We start from the raw sequence: 15,407 nt of genomic DNA on the forward strand, positions 1-15,407 counted from the left end.
TTACTAAATTATTTTACCAAAAATATTCTCTAGATATGTATTCTTCCAATCATCAACAAACCCGCCCGAGTAACCCCAACCTCCGTTTCCTGACAAATTCTTTTCTAGAAACCTCCATAAAGCAGGAATCATCAAAACGGAAATATCAGATCATTTTCCTATATTCTTTTCACTACCTCTAGATACAAAAATAATTAACAATTATAAAACTAAAATTTATAAAAGAAAAATCCACCAATTTTTCTATTCAAAGTCTAGAAAATCCACTGTCGGCAGTAGATTGGGGTAAAGTATACCAAGAATGCAACCTTGGAAACATTAAACTCTGATAATAATATTTTGATATATAAAGCACAAAAATGAACATTTTTCTTTCGAAGAAAAAGAAATAAAAAAAAGAAGAAAAAAAAAGAAATAAAACTTAAACTTTTGAACTGCCCTTGGATCACGAATGGAGTCAGGAAATGATCAAAAACAAAGCAAAACTTTACATCAAGTATTTAAAAAGTTAAAATGAAACAAACCTATGTAGATACCAGGAACACAAAAATTTATTTGAAAAAAGTGGAAAGAATTCATAAAAAATCTTTTACTCAAAATAATTTCGAAAAAATAATGACAATTACTAAAAAAACCTGGAGCATATTGAAAAAAGTATTGTAAAATATATTAATAAAACAGAATATACGATATGATTTCTTCAGCTGAAAATTTCAATAGCTTTTTTTGCAAATAAACATGTCTTCCATGTTTTTTTATTCCCTAACATGTCTTCCAAAATTGAATGTTTAAATAACTCTTTTGAGACATATGTTAAAAATTAAGACGTAGAAGAAGTAGTTTAAATTTCAATGAACTAAACTACAAAGAATTATGAAATAAAACCTGCAAAAAACTTCCCCTAAAGCGTGACGTAATTTATGGACGACCACTAAGGAACGTAAACTTCCTAATTAAATGTATTTTTATTTTTATTTTATTTTTTATTTTTGCGAAGCTCTATGATAAGGTCGTAGTTATGCAATAAAAAAATAATAATTTTTAGTTAAAAAAGTAAATACTGACAATATGTTTGCTTAAAACAGTCAAAAAAAAAAAAAAGTTGAAAATAAGATCTATTTGTACAAAACCAATAAAGAAATTTCTTTATATTAAAAAATGAAAAATGCAATATTTATAAAATTTTACTGCAGAGTCGTACATAAATCACGCCCCGTAATTTTCACCGTTTTTGATCACTTTCCACCCTCTCCTTCCTCGTCACAACATCGTTACTTTTTAGTAACAAGTCCCGCATATAAGCAATACGTTTCCCAGATGTTATAAATTGGGTTATTGGAAGCGGAGGAAATAACTTCTTATTCATTTATTTCAAAACCACTTTTTCAGTTATAATTTAAATACCAAATTTTTTATCTTTAATGTTTTCTATGCAACCCATGAAAACAACGTCAAATAACAATCAGTTTGCTCAAAAAATCATTTCATGGTTTTTAAAACTTAACAATAAATAGCCTAGAAAGCTTTAAGTAACGTCTAATTTGAAAAAATCCGATGTTTATCAGATTCGTTGTTTTCAAGGGTGTTTTATTATATCTGCATGTCCACTATGTTTTTTTTGTTGGATTTTTTTGTATGATATTTTTAAAAAGTGTTGGTCCCCAGGGTTTTTTGTAAATGGGTCACCTATAAAGTGTTTTTCACTTAATTTAACATATAAAAAGAAATAGGAGTAATTGGCAGTTTTGCACAGAGAGTTTTAAAGTAATATAGCACGGATGTTTCAAGGTGGACATTCGGTTTCTTGTTTTTGTATCTGAAAAGTTTCACAAAGCGGGTACCACTAAAACTCATGTAACTTTTAATGTATTAAAATTATTTTTATTCTGTAAAGTATTAAAAGTATTTTTATTCTGTAAAGTATTAAAAGAATTTTTATTCTGTAAAAAGATTAAAAACACTGATAGTATTTCTCAGCTTTTAATATTTTACCAAATATAATAAATTTGATTTATTTAATAAACGCGCAAAGTTGACAAGTTATGCTGAGTTTTAATTATTTTATGCTACTTTATATCAAAAATAATCTGAAAATCTATATTGTTGATAATTATTATTAAATGTAAACATTTAAGATTAATTTTAAAGTCAAAAAAAGAAACTTTACCTAAACCTAATATGATTCACGGATTAAAAGTCAGAAAAAAAAACGCGCAAAATATTCGAGATACCTCGAACATTTTTTGAAACATCTAGATGTTTCTAAAAGGGATCTGGAAATCGATTCCTACAAATATAACTAATTGTATGCATCATAGATACGGAAGTTATCGGACAAATCTGAATTTGATTATTTGAGGATAATAATTTGTTTTTGTGGTTTTATGCGTAGGCATAAACGTTCTATAAAATTTAAACTTTATTATTTGAAACACAATTATTTAAAATAAGATTAAATGCAGCTAAACAAAAATCTTTTCGAAAGCAACTCAAAATGTTTTTTGTAAATAAACCTAATATATAAAAAAATAAAAAATAAAAACATTTTGAAAAGGAAGGATTTGCTCGCAGTACAATACAATGATAACCTAAAAAGACTTGAAACAGTTCAATCTTTTTCTGATAGAAAGCACCCTCGTTGTCCAACATCCTGAACTAGAGAAAAGAAAGTCGAATTAACAAGACTTGTCGACAACCGGAAAGGGGTGAGTCAGAGAAAAATAGGTTTTAAATTCGGTGTAATTCAATCGACATTGGTCGCCATTTAAAAAAAATGAATATTAAATATACAAAACGTGAAAAGACTCCAAAATACTAAATAAAAAAAAAATATTTGAAATGAAATTTATTTTCTAAAAGTTTTTTTTTCCATCCATAATGGCGGAAATACTGACGGAAAAAATGCATAAAATTGAATAACTTTGTGACATAATATCTTCCGTTACATTAATTTTTTCTGGTTCAAACTTTGTATATTGATGCATTATAGTGTCTTATTCCGGTTGACTGATGGATTTTTAAATTAAGGACTTATTTTAAACTTATTACGAATTATTGAAAATAGGCATGAAATTATTATTAATCTGACTTAACATGTGAACTAATTTCTTTATAGAAAAATATTTAACAAGAATTTTTAAAGTCCCATCAGTTGACGGAATTTCTTAAGCATACTGAGTATAGCCTGAAAATTTCAGGTACAAATCATTAGCTAATGTAAAGATATTACGTTTCAAAGTTACCCCAGTATCACAAAATTCTTGTTTAATGTTCACCAGAAACATATGACTGATTAGTTTCATTTAAATTTTATTCATCACTGAACCTTTTGGTTATTGATCTTAACTTTTATCTTTGCTTCATACACTTTTGTGTCGACTTTCGCATCATTTGCTTCACACGAGAATTGCTAAACTGTATAGATGTCATTACTGTTGAATACCCAGTCAAATTGAACTCTTTTAAAATATCCAAACTACCTTTAATTTTTTTTTTTTTCTCATATTATATTTGAAGGGCTCAGTGGAAAAAGTACTTAAGTTACATTTTTTCAAAAATGAGTTAAGACCGGTATATTATTTGATTACCTCCCCTAAACCATCCCTGTAAATTTGGGCCATGGAAAAAGTACCGAAGTAGCTTAAATCGAATACTATACATCAGCTGTTTTGGTAAAATTTTGAAGAAAAAGTTCTTAAGTGCTGATCTTTAGGGAAAATTGTTCTTAACTGTTACCAACCAATCACAAAATTACTGCCAGCCAATAAGAATGCACCAAAGAGTCACACCCTTCCTGTTACTTTCAACAATAATGGCTGACACCGTAGTTGAGAAAAGTGAAAACAAAACTGGGAAAAAAAGAAAATCTATACCAAATAAATGGTCAAAGACTGAAATAAAGCGTGCCAAAACTTCAGGTATGTTGTTTATTGAGTAATCAAAATAATGAAATTAAAGATAGCTATGTATACTAACTTATATTAAAAAAAAAAAATCACTTTACTTTAAATCATGCCATGAGGCATGATGCTATAATTTCGGCTTCCATGCTGTACAGACTGTACACAGTACTGTTATCACTGCAGAATTTCGGCGATTTGAGGACTTTATTATTAATATTATGTAAAATCTAGATCTAGTCTGTTTTAAATTATACGTATATTAGCCTTAGTTATTTATTTCTATTGAATTAAACAGTTCTCAGTTCTATTTTTAAATAGTAGGCCCTATCTTAATTTGATTTTTTTTAAATTTATAGTTTATAGATTTAGTAACTAGATTTAGTATTAGCCTATCTATACTATTAGTTTACGCCCTCTTCACCTCACTCATTTTATGTTGTAGCCTAATGTAAAATGTAAACTTTATATTTGCAGGCGATGCGCATAAAAACCACGTGGGAAAGGATTTTGATGAAAGGAGCCAGCACTATGTGGACTGCAGGTGCAAATGCCTAGAGAAGTTTAACGATGGAGAAAAGAGTAATATTTAAAAAAAATTTAATGAGCTTGCCGAACATGAGAAACAAAACATTTATTTAAGGGGTTGCATTTCTGTAAAAGAAGAAAACACTATTAGGTGAAAACAGAGTCAGGCAGTCCCCAAAACATTCCGTAGCAGCTACAGCTACACAATAAAAGAAACTGGCTCTCCTATACCTGTGTGCAAAAATGCTTTTTGTGCTCTGCACGGTATTAAGGAATCACGCCTGAAAAAAAAGTCCTTGACTTTGAAGAACCCCTACAAGACTTAAGAGGAAAGCATGGCCATCACAAAAAACTTAATGATGAGATTCGCCAAGCAATCCGTCAACATATTTCTTCATTTCCTGCAAGAAAAAGTCACTATTCTCGAGCAGGCAATAGAATAAGGATCTACCTAACCTCTGACCTTAACATTTCTGAGATGTTTAGGTTGTTTTTGGAACAACACCCACACATGAAAACTATCGCCAAAGAATGGATCTACAGAGATATTTTCAACTAAGAATTTAATATTGGTTTTGGGTTTCCACGCACAGATGTGTGTGACACATGTGAAAAATTTAATGCTGATATTAAATCTGCCACTGTCAACATAAATAATGATTTGGTGTTAAAACTGAGAACTGAGCATGAAGTTCACAAAAGAAAATGGGATGCCTTCTACGAGCAGATAAGAGAGGACAAGTATCTTGCTCTTTCTACTGATGATACTCAAGTCATAGCTATGGATTTTCAAAAGAACCTGCTTCTACCTGTTACTGGGATTGGTCAGGAATACTACAAAAGACAGCTGGCTGTGCATAACCTTGGCATTCATGATGTTTGCTCTGGAAATGCTTCGATGTACATTTATGCCGAAAACTTTGCTCACAAAGGACCCAATGAGGTTCTTTCATGTCTGGAACACTATATAGATGAATTGCCAGAGTCGATAAGGAAACTGGTCATTTTCACAGATAATTGTTTTTCACAAAACAAGAACCGATACATTGTGGCTTTTTTGCAAAATTTATGTAATGCTAAACTCAGTGAAGTTGTTACTAAGTACCCTATTCCTGGTCACAGCAGAATGCCATGTGACTGAGACTTTGGCAGGATTGAAAAAAAAAAATTAAAAACAGATAAGCTTCATAAGCCTTCTGACCTGGTAAATCTTATTGCCAAATCAAGCATTAATAGTTCATGGAAAATTGTGTATGTCAAACATCCATTTACTGACAATTTGGAAATGGACAGTAGACCTGTTGTAAGGGTTAAAGATTTTAAATCTAGCCTGAATAAAGTAATTAAAGCGCCAGAGGGTATTGCCAGTCTCAGAGGGATTTTATTTGAAAGGCTGAAAAACCCTGTAGGCAGAAGCTCAATGACTGGACCCCTCACTTCCACTTTAAATTTATTAAAAAGGGGAAAATCACTGAGCACCTTAAAATTGGCAATTAAAGATTGCCCTTTGGCATTCAACGGTTTTCTTCCAATAAAAAAAGCAAAATTTAATGATATTATGTCACTTTTGTCGCATGTCCATCTTCCAGAGAGTGTAACTTTTTACACTTCCCTCAAACCTATAGAAATGCCTCCAGAAGAGGATGAGCAAGCTGATGATTTTGAATAGGGCATTAATTTAGTTTAAATTTGTATAGATAATTATTATGGTAAATAGTGTTGCCATCAAGATTGTAAATAATTATCACATCACATTTGTTTTACTATTTTTGTTGACCAATAGTGTAAATTCACTTTGTGTTTATACTTTTTTGTTTAAAATTTGAATGGAAATAAACATTTTGACATAATCATAAACAGAATCTTGTCAAAAAAGCGTGTTTATTGTTAAAGAATATTACTATTTGTCATTAGATGTTTACCTTAAAGGCAGTCTTTTAATAAAATGATTTTCCAGTAGGTATTATTCAAATAGCAACTATAACAAGTATCAGTAGATTGTTCCATCTTATGTAACCTACACTAATAGGCAGATGATCACTGATGAACTTAACACTGGCAACAGAAATGTTATCTACCTATTAATTAAACATCATACTAACAGCTGCTTGAATTATAAATAAACAGGGTGTGAGAAGGGGACTATTATAGATTGACAAAAACATTTATTGGTGCAAAACATTGCTGGTAAATTTAAAAATTAAGTTGAAAATAAAAATTTAGGGCAAAAAGTACCTAAGTGCAAAACATCTTATTTATCACAAAATCATTATTTTTTTACAAAACAAGTACAAAACTTGGTTTAGATATTTTCTCAAAACTCTCAAAATACACTTAAGTACTTTTTCCACTGAGCCCTTCATTTGATACAATAATATAAAAAAATTATTCCATAAATAAAAAGAAAAAAAATATATATTTATATAAACAGACTATGTGATTCATACTATTGACATTTATTTGTCATTTGACATATATTATATGACATTCATACTATTGATATTTATGTAAACAGACTATGTGATTCAAACTATGTGATTCATACAGTCCCTATGTGAGCTTTAACAAGTGCAAAGAAAATAAAGTTATTATAATAAAATAAAATAAAAATGAAAATAAAAAATAAAAAAAACTCCGTTGAAAAAAAATCACCAAAAAAATAACAAAATTTTATAAAAAAAAAAAAAAAAAAGACAATATGAGGAATAAATTGCTTTGAATATATCAAAAAAATTAGGTTAAAAAACGATGTGTATGTTAGAAAAACGATAGTGTATATGTTAATTTTCAAAGCTGTCATTTAATTTCAAAATTTCTTTTTTTATATAAAACTTAAATGAATTTACTGTTTTCACCATATTGATGTGGTTATTTTTAAAACTGTTCCATATCTTAGGCCCTCGATATTACACTATATTCTTTGTATTTAGTTAGTTTACAAGGTAGTGTGTATGTAAGCCTCTCGTTTGATCTCAGAGAATAGTTATTGTTTTGATTTATCTTAAATTTTGTTTTAAAGTTTTTCGGTGTGAGATTTTTTAAATGATAATACATAAAGGTCATGTGTTGAAATGTATTTATCTCGTATACATTCATCATCTTCATTTCCCTTATTAATGGCTTAGCATGCTCAAATTTGTTTTTTCTGTATATAATTCTGCAAGCATATTTTTGTACACTAAATATCCTTTTAAGTTTAGAAGTTTGTGTGCTTGCCCACGCAATATTACCATAATTAATATAGATATGAATTAGGCTGAAGTATATTAACTTAAGACTTTGAGTATTAATTAAAGGACTAACTCTGTACATTATACCAAGAGTTTTTTTAATTTTTGATTCAATGTATTTTATGTGGGAAAGCCGAAATAAGTTTTCATCTACATAGACTTCTAGGTACTTTAAACATTCTTGTTTTTTAATTTGATTACTATTTATAGAAAGAAATGTTAATTTCTTTCTATAAATAGTAAACAACTGCCAGGTTTTCTTCCTGCGTTTTTTTGTAAAATGTTGACTAATTCAATAATGGCATGCTCCGTTGAAATATTCTTTTGAAACCCAAACTGTTTAGAGTAAAAGAGATTGTTTTTTTGTGAAATGGACAAAAATTATGTTATACACAATGCGTTGGAATATTTCAGCCATCCTCTTAACCTCTCTTGCTAATTCATAAGTAAGTTCAAAACTACAAGATAGTAGAAATATTTTTGTATAATAAATGGCTTTTGACATCCACTTTGCATGATAATCAGAACCAGCATACCGAATGCGGAAACCTCATTTTAATATTTCCGCCGAAAAAAAATACCAAACCAAAGCTCTACTAGTTCGCAATAGTCCTCACATGGAATTGTTTTTCTCTCCAAGAAATCCATTGCCCATTTCTTTACTTTAAGTGCTTGTTGAAACAAAAAACTATTTTGATCATGAGGCCTGTCTCACACTCTAAGTTCTTTTATATTCTCGTTAAGGTTATAAAATTCTTCTTTGAACCTTTCAAACAACTGAACTCTTGGTGATTTGTTCGGACCACAAATAGCATTGGATGTTGCTTTTGTAAAGAGCTCTGGAATATGATGTCTACATTCAAGTCGGAGTAGAGAATGATCAATTTGCTTTTCAATTAGAATTGCAGCTCCATTATATGCTCCACTGTTTGCAGATGTTTTATCATAGACAAGTCCAGCAACAGATGCATTTAATTGCCATTTATCAACTAGGTTCATCACTGAACAAGGTTGCGTTTGACCAGTTACGTCAACAATTTTAGAAGTACCTAGCAATTTAGGAGGTGGCCCTGCATACACAACAAGTCGCTCTTCCTTTTTTCCAGTAGTTTGCTTAAAAGTTTTTCCATCCCAATGAGTTTCCAAATATTTAGGTGGAATCCAAGTTTCTTCAATTAATTTAGCTTCTTCAATTCTGTTAGCATATCTTGCTCTATGAACTGATGATTTAGAAAGTGTAACATCATTTAAAGCTGCTCCACCTAATGCTAAAGTCTTTCCCAGAATAAGTAGCTGTTGTCTTTCACTAATACCGGATCCATCAGCAACTGTACACGTTTCTTTTAATAGTTCTCTTTTAAAAATTTTCATCGTTATTGCTGATTTGCAATGATGTTTTTTTTTGTCTTTCATTGAAAAACTTTTATCTCTTTCATCTTCTTCCGTAATATCTGAAGAAAATTCTTCGGCATTGTTGACTTCATTATTATCAGTAAAGGTTAAATATTTCAGTTGCTGTTTCTTAATATGAAGCAATTTCTTTCCCTTCTTTCTTTCCTGATACTGTAGTTTGATATACCGTTGCCGCTCTTTTTTATCATTTTTTCAACTCCAACCATTGAGCCCACTTGAGGAAACTTTCGTTGGCTTTTTAGAAATTTCCAGTCAATAAGCCGCTCGTCGTTACCAGAGTGTTTCAGCAATGTTTAAGTGTCTGTATGTAATTTATCAAACAGTCTATCCAGTTTAATTGTAAAAGATGTAGCTTTTTGCTTTACTTTTCTTTCTTGTCTTCTGCTTTCAGGAATTTTTTTCAGTGTCTCATATTATTTTACCAAACCGACAGTCTGATTAGCACAGTCTTTCTTGTTATGCTTCGTTGGAATACGAGCAGGTAACCAAAAGTTTTCAACAATCTCGCTGAGTTGATGATTTGCAATGAGTCTTGTTTCTTTTCTAGGATTGTTTTTTCTCTCAAAAAGATATTTTTGCAATATAACTCTATTCAATGGTAGCTTTCCTCCTTTAAAGTTTTCTAAGGAAAAACTAACAATCCAATGATTTAAACGAGAAGAACGTCTATTTTTTTTTTATTGACAATATTTTTGTTTATAGCAACAGTTGGAATATGTATTGAATGTAATGAACTTTTTTTCCTGATCCTGATACTGACTCTGCATCAATAGATACATGATTTCCAAAACTTTTACTAGGTCTACCAATCTCCTTTAGTATGGAAGCAATTGTCGTGGTTTAATACAAGACTGAAGCTTGTAATATAAGCGCTGTTATTGACTATACGTTTAGATATATGCTTTGCAACATTAAAATGATACAGAATAAGGTTCATTTAAAACGTTGTAAATTAAACTTATTAACGTTGCGGTATGTTTTTAAGAACTATTGTTGTCTCAAGAGAATTAAGACTTAATGACTTCCTTAAATACAATTTCCATTATTAAATTCATAATGGAACGAAAGTATCGATATTATAATGGTTGAAATGTATTGGAATAAGAGTAACTAAACTGAATTATGTTGCAATATCTGTGGTGTTTTAAAACAAATCTCTTGTGGGATAAGTACAATAAGTCGTAAATTATTAAATTTTTGTAGAATTATTCCTTAGTAATTGTCAAACAATTTGTGTGAACCCCATGAATTAAAAAAAATATTTATTATTGAAAAATGAGAAATTTTTTAGATTAACTCATTTTACCGTATTTTTTACTCCAATTATGTTTCACTACATATTTTTCATAAATACAAAAAACTGTCTAGTAAAAAAAAAAAAAAAAAAATAATGTCTAGTAAGAAATAATAATACTTTAAATAATAAAATCTCCAGCCCCATTAAATATTTCTGAACCTCTTTGGTTGAAAATATTACTATAATTGTTATTACGTTCTGAATGTCTTAATAAAATAATCATCATAAGAAGGGAGCCTAATAATAATTTTGCACCAGCACATTTTTACCCTCTCCGCGGCTCTGTGCTTATATAAAATATATAGGTATGACTACGCATGACTCGATAAAAACACAAAATTTTTTTTGTATTAAGTTAATTTTTTAGTCTCGTTCTCAAGACAATTTACTCTACTATAAATAAATAATAATATAAGGCTGCTTTACGATGTCTTTGTAAATTTTATTAAACATTTCATATTTTATTCGTAGAAATAACCATATTTATTGAATTGTAAAAATTAATGCATATTAACAATAACTAGTTATTATTAATTTGTATTTTTGTTTTATTTGTGTATATGATATATAGTGAGGCCCAGGAATTTCAAACACAGCAGGAGCCTGAGGGAGGGGGGAGAATCCCCTCAACCTCCCTCGCCAGTCCGAGTCTGTTGATCGAATTAAATTAAAACTACAAGAAATCGATTTAAATTTTTTATAGTCGCTTATGGAAGACGCTTGAGCGAAATTGAGATTAATTGCAGATGGTGTTGTTTTTACATTTTAAAAAACATATTTCTATTAAAAGATAAATATTTTATTTAATAAAAATAAACAGTTGGTTAAAATCTAACATATTATCACTAAACACAGAAAAATGCATTCTTTTTCATGCTAACCTTTTAAAAATACATCCCGATTTACCTTCGCTAAATAAAGATACCAAAGAAATAAGGAGAAAACAAGCAACTAAATTTCTAGGGATACTTATCGATGAGAACACCTCATGGAAATCACATATAGATATATTAAATACCAAAATATCAAAAAACATTGGTATCCTTTACAAAGCTAGTTCTCTACTGTCTCCTGATAGTTTGAAGTTCTTATATTTATTCCAATACTTCACGTTCATACAAAGATACTACATATACATTAATGTTGCATGGGCGAACACTCATAAATCCAAACTAACCACACTATATCGAAAACAAAAACATGCTGCAAGAATAGTTTTTAATTAGGATAGACTCTCGCATACTGAGCCACTTTAAAAAAATTTGAAAGCGTTAAATGTATATCAAATCGATAAACTCCAAAATTTGTTGTTTATACTCAAATATAAACTTGGACTTCTTACTTTTCAAAGAATTTCTTCCGAAATAGAAAAAATAGATACCATACCAAAAGGAACAGGAAACTTCAAAGTACCTTTTAAAAAAAATAATCTCTTGCGCTTTTATATACCGAAATTTCCATTTCATACCAAAATTTCCATTTCATACCGAAATTTCCATTTCATATCGAAATGGAAAAGCGCGAGAGATTAGCTTTTCGGTCCTTGTCTGTATAACAAATGAATATTCAAAAATTCTTTAAAATGAGATCTTTTTAATCTTATAAGCTTATTTATCAATGCGTGAATGACTTAGCAAATCGAGTATTAATGTATATTGAAATAAAATTAAAAAAATTAAAAACTTCTTTTTGTCTGCATTCTTTGTTTTTTTGCATTTTGTATTTTTATTTTTATTCTGACGAAACTAATAACATTATTTTTAAATATAAACTTATTTTGAATTGAAGTTTCCAAAAATATTAGTAACGTATAGCGGTTTCTTGATGAAAAGACCACCGTTCTTCTGCAAGTTTTCCGCGTTCTTTAAAGTAATTTCTAACACTTTACAGTGTTATTTTATATATTTTTAGATCAACGTAACTTTGTGAATTTTTTTTATTTTACTATACTCTGCAAACAATTCTATTACATATTACGAATTTGTAAAGATTAAAGAACAAAAAATTTTTTTTACAAAAGTTATGATCAAGTAAAATATCCAACCCTCTCATTTCGGGGAGGGTGAATCAAAGTTTTGATCATGTGAATCTCACACAATCAAAACTTTTTATCCCTAAAAAACAATAAGATCTAATTTAAAACATGTTGATAAATTTAAATGTGTTATTAGATAGTTAAAAAAGTATTTTTATTAGCTAATTGCCCCCACATATGGGGCGAAGGTGTCAAAATTTTGGAGCATTTTAGTTCACAAACATAAGTCACCACAGTATTTTGCAAAAGATTCTTATTTAACATTTGGATAATTATACTAAATTTCAAAGCTTGTACAATGCCTAAAAGTGTACTATCTGAAACATCATTTAAATTCTGTATAAAAAGTTTCGCCTTTATATGAAAGTGTGTTTTATTATTAAAAGTGTGTTTTATTAATTAATAGAACTTTTTTATTTTGTTTCAGTTACTTTCTGAGAAATAAACTAATATTTGAAAATATAAAACAAATACCCTTTTAATAGAAATTAAAAGGGTATTTGTTTTAGATTTTCTAATATTAATTTATTTCTAAGAAAGTAACTGAAACAATATGAAAAAGTTCTATTAATTGGAGATATTAATGATCATTTAAGTATAGATAAAAGAAATTAATGGGTGCGTTTTGCATATATGAGATTTTATACAATGCCAAAGACACTATTACTACATAAAGAGATGAGATTTAAGTTATCAAATGGAAGTTTAACACTTGCGCTAAGTCTTGGTCAAGATATATAGATTGAATATATCTGGTCTCATTGACTTCTTCTTTTTATTTTTTTGCAATTTTATTTTTTAGCTTTAAACCAGTATTCGCTCTGTATGAAATCTTTTTTTATCAAAATAAAGTGGTATGCCTCGTGCAAAAATATGTTGTCTGCCATTAGGAAAAAAAAATTTGAAATTCAAAATAGTCATTTATTTCAATAGGAAATTAAAAATAAATGAAAAAAAGGTGGACTTAATGACCTCCTTCGCTCAATATAATTTATAAAATGTAATTTATAATAGCTTTATAACATAAAGCTAGCTATTTTCAGTTCTTTTATTCAAGCTTTTATCAACATTATAAAGTTTATTATGTTGGTAAAAGCTTGGAAATAGTTAAAAATTAACAAAATGAAAAATATGTAAAAAAGAAATTTATTGGTTATATTTCTTATATTATATTTCTCATATTATATTTCTTCCGGAAAGCATGAAAAAGAGAATAGGCTTTTTATACATTCATGAAAGTTACTTAAAATGAAATATTCATTTACTAACTTTTTAACAAAAAACAAGCAAAAGGTCGTTTTTTTGTTTACATACACTGTTTTCACTTACTTAAAAAAACTATTTGTTTATTTTTATAAAACGTTTACAATATTACAACGTGCATCGATTACGCTTTCATTTAAAGCTGATTTGAAATTATAAGATGAAATCATTAAGTCCATTTATCTAATAATTAAAGAGTCTTAAACCTAAGATATTTATGAATGGAGTCCTTTTCTCTATCAACTTGCATAGTTGTTGACAGCAATTTTGCCAAGTTTCATGTTGGTATAACAGTTTAAACTATTTTTAACCTTATGACCCTCCACTATAACGTTGGGAATGAAAAGAATGGATAATGTTAGATTTTCCGACGTTTGATTTTCCAACGTCGTAACTTAAGATTTTCCATTGTAAATCAACATTAATCTGCGTTGTGAAATTGATGTAAAGCCAACGTGTTTCTTATCTAAAAATCGGCAGAAATGGGGACTCGAACCAGGATCACAGAGCAAGAGCCAGTCAACCAGAACCCGAACCACCAGTAACAAGCAACCGCAAGAAAATTCAAAATAATCCCAAACCTCAGATCTTTTAAATTTGCTGACGTCTTTAAAGGTAGCCATGTTTTATTTTTACTTTTTATTTAATTTTTATTTTGTTCAAAACGTAAATAAACAGTGGTCAAACGGTTACTGTTCATTTAACTTTTAACGGGAAAAAAACTGACATTCTGAATTGCAATGGTTTTACACGTGACGTTATTCTGTTTGTATTTTTAGAGTGGTCAGACATTTTCTAAAATTTAAAGAGCTACAAATAAATCAAAAAGGAAAGAACATTTTTTTCAAAAAATGTAACAAATTTTAAAACACTGATTTCTATTTATATTTCAGCTATATTTATCGAAATTGACCGTAAAGGCATTTTTTCTGAAGGTTCGAACTTTTAAGAGAAAAAAGCTCGAACCTGAACGTTGAAATTTTGGCTTAAAGATCGAACGTTCAAACTCGAACACGTTTGAGTTAGCATTGCAAACATATGTACTAGTAATACAAACTCAACCTAAAAATACGGTGAAACTTATGAGTTTTTAATATAAATATTTAAATATAAATCAATATGACATATAGATTTCAGCTAAAATAAAATTATCAATGTGAAAGATAAGTGGTAATATCGTATTAAAACTGAGTTATACAATTTTGAGAGTTTGCATATTCTAAAATGACAAAGTTTCAACACTTAAATCATTGTACAGCATTATTGTTCACGTCCAAACATTAAACGTGACTAAAAGATTAAAGACGGAATTCTTGGAGTCGAACGCGTCTTTTATACATAGAATATATATATTGTTTAAAGCAGTTAAGACCACAAGAATGTATGATAAATGTAAACGAGTTCGAATTCGAGAATTCAGCCTTTAATTTACAACGATTTTAAAATCTACAAATTGTAATTTTATAATATTTAAGTAGAGAAACTAATTCTAATCATCACAATATTATTTTTCGAATTCAGAAATGCCAAAACACAAACTAAGTGGGGCTCAGCGTTGAAAAAAACAGAAAAATAATGAGAAAGAGGCATTAAAGTCCAAAGAATTAATGAGCAAGTTTCTATATTCAAAGAAAGCGAAAACAGATGATTCAGAAATTGAATCAGAATCTGAAGATAACAGCATACTGAAACATACTGAATCAGAATCTGAAGATGACAGCAGAGATGAAGGCATTTATCAA

This window comes from Hydra vulgaris, chromosome 01, assembly GCF_038396675.1.
Source record: "Hydra vulgaris chromosome 01, alternate assembly HydraT2T_AEP".
Taxonomy (NCBI): domain Eukaryota; kingdom Metazoa; phylum Cnidaria; class Hydrozoa; order Anthoathecata; family Hydridae; genus Hydra; species Hydra vulgaris.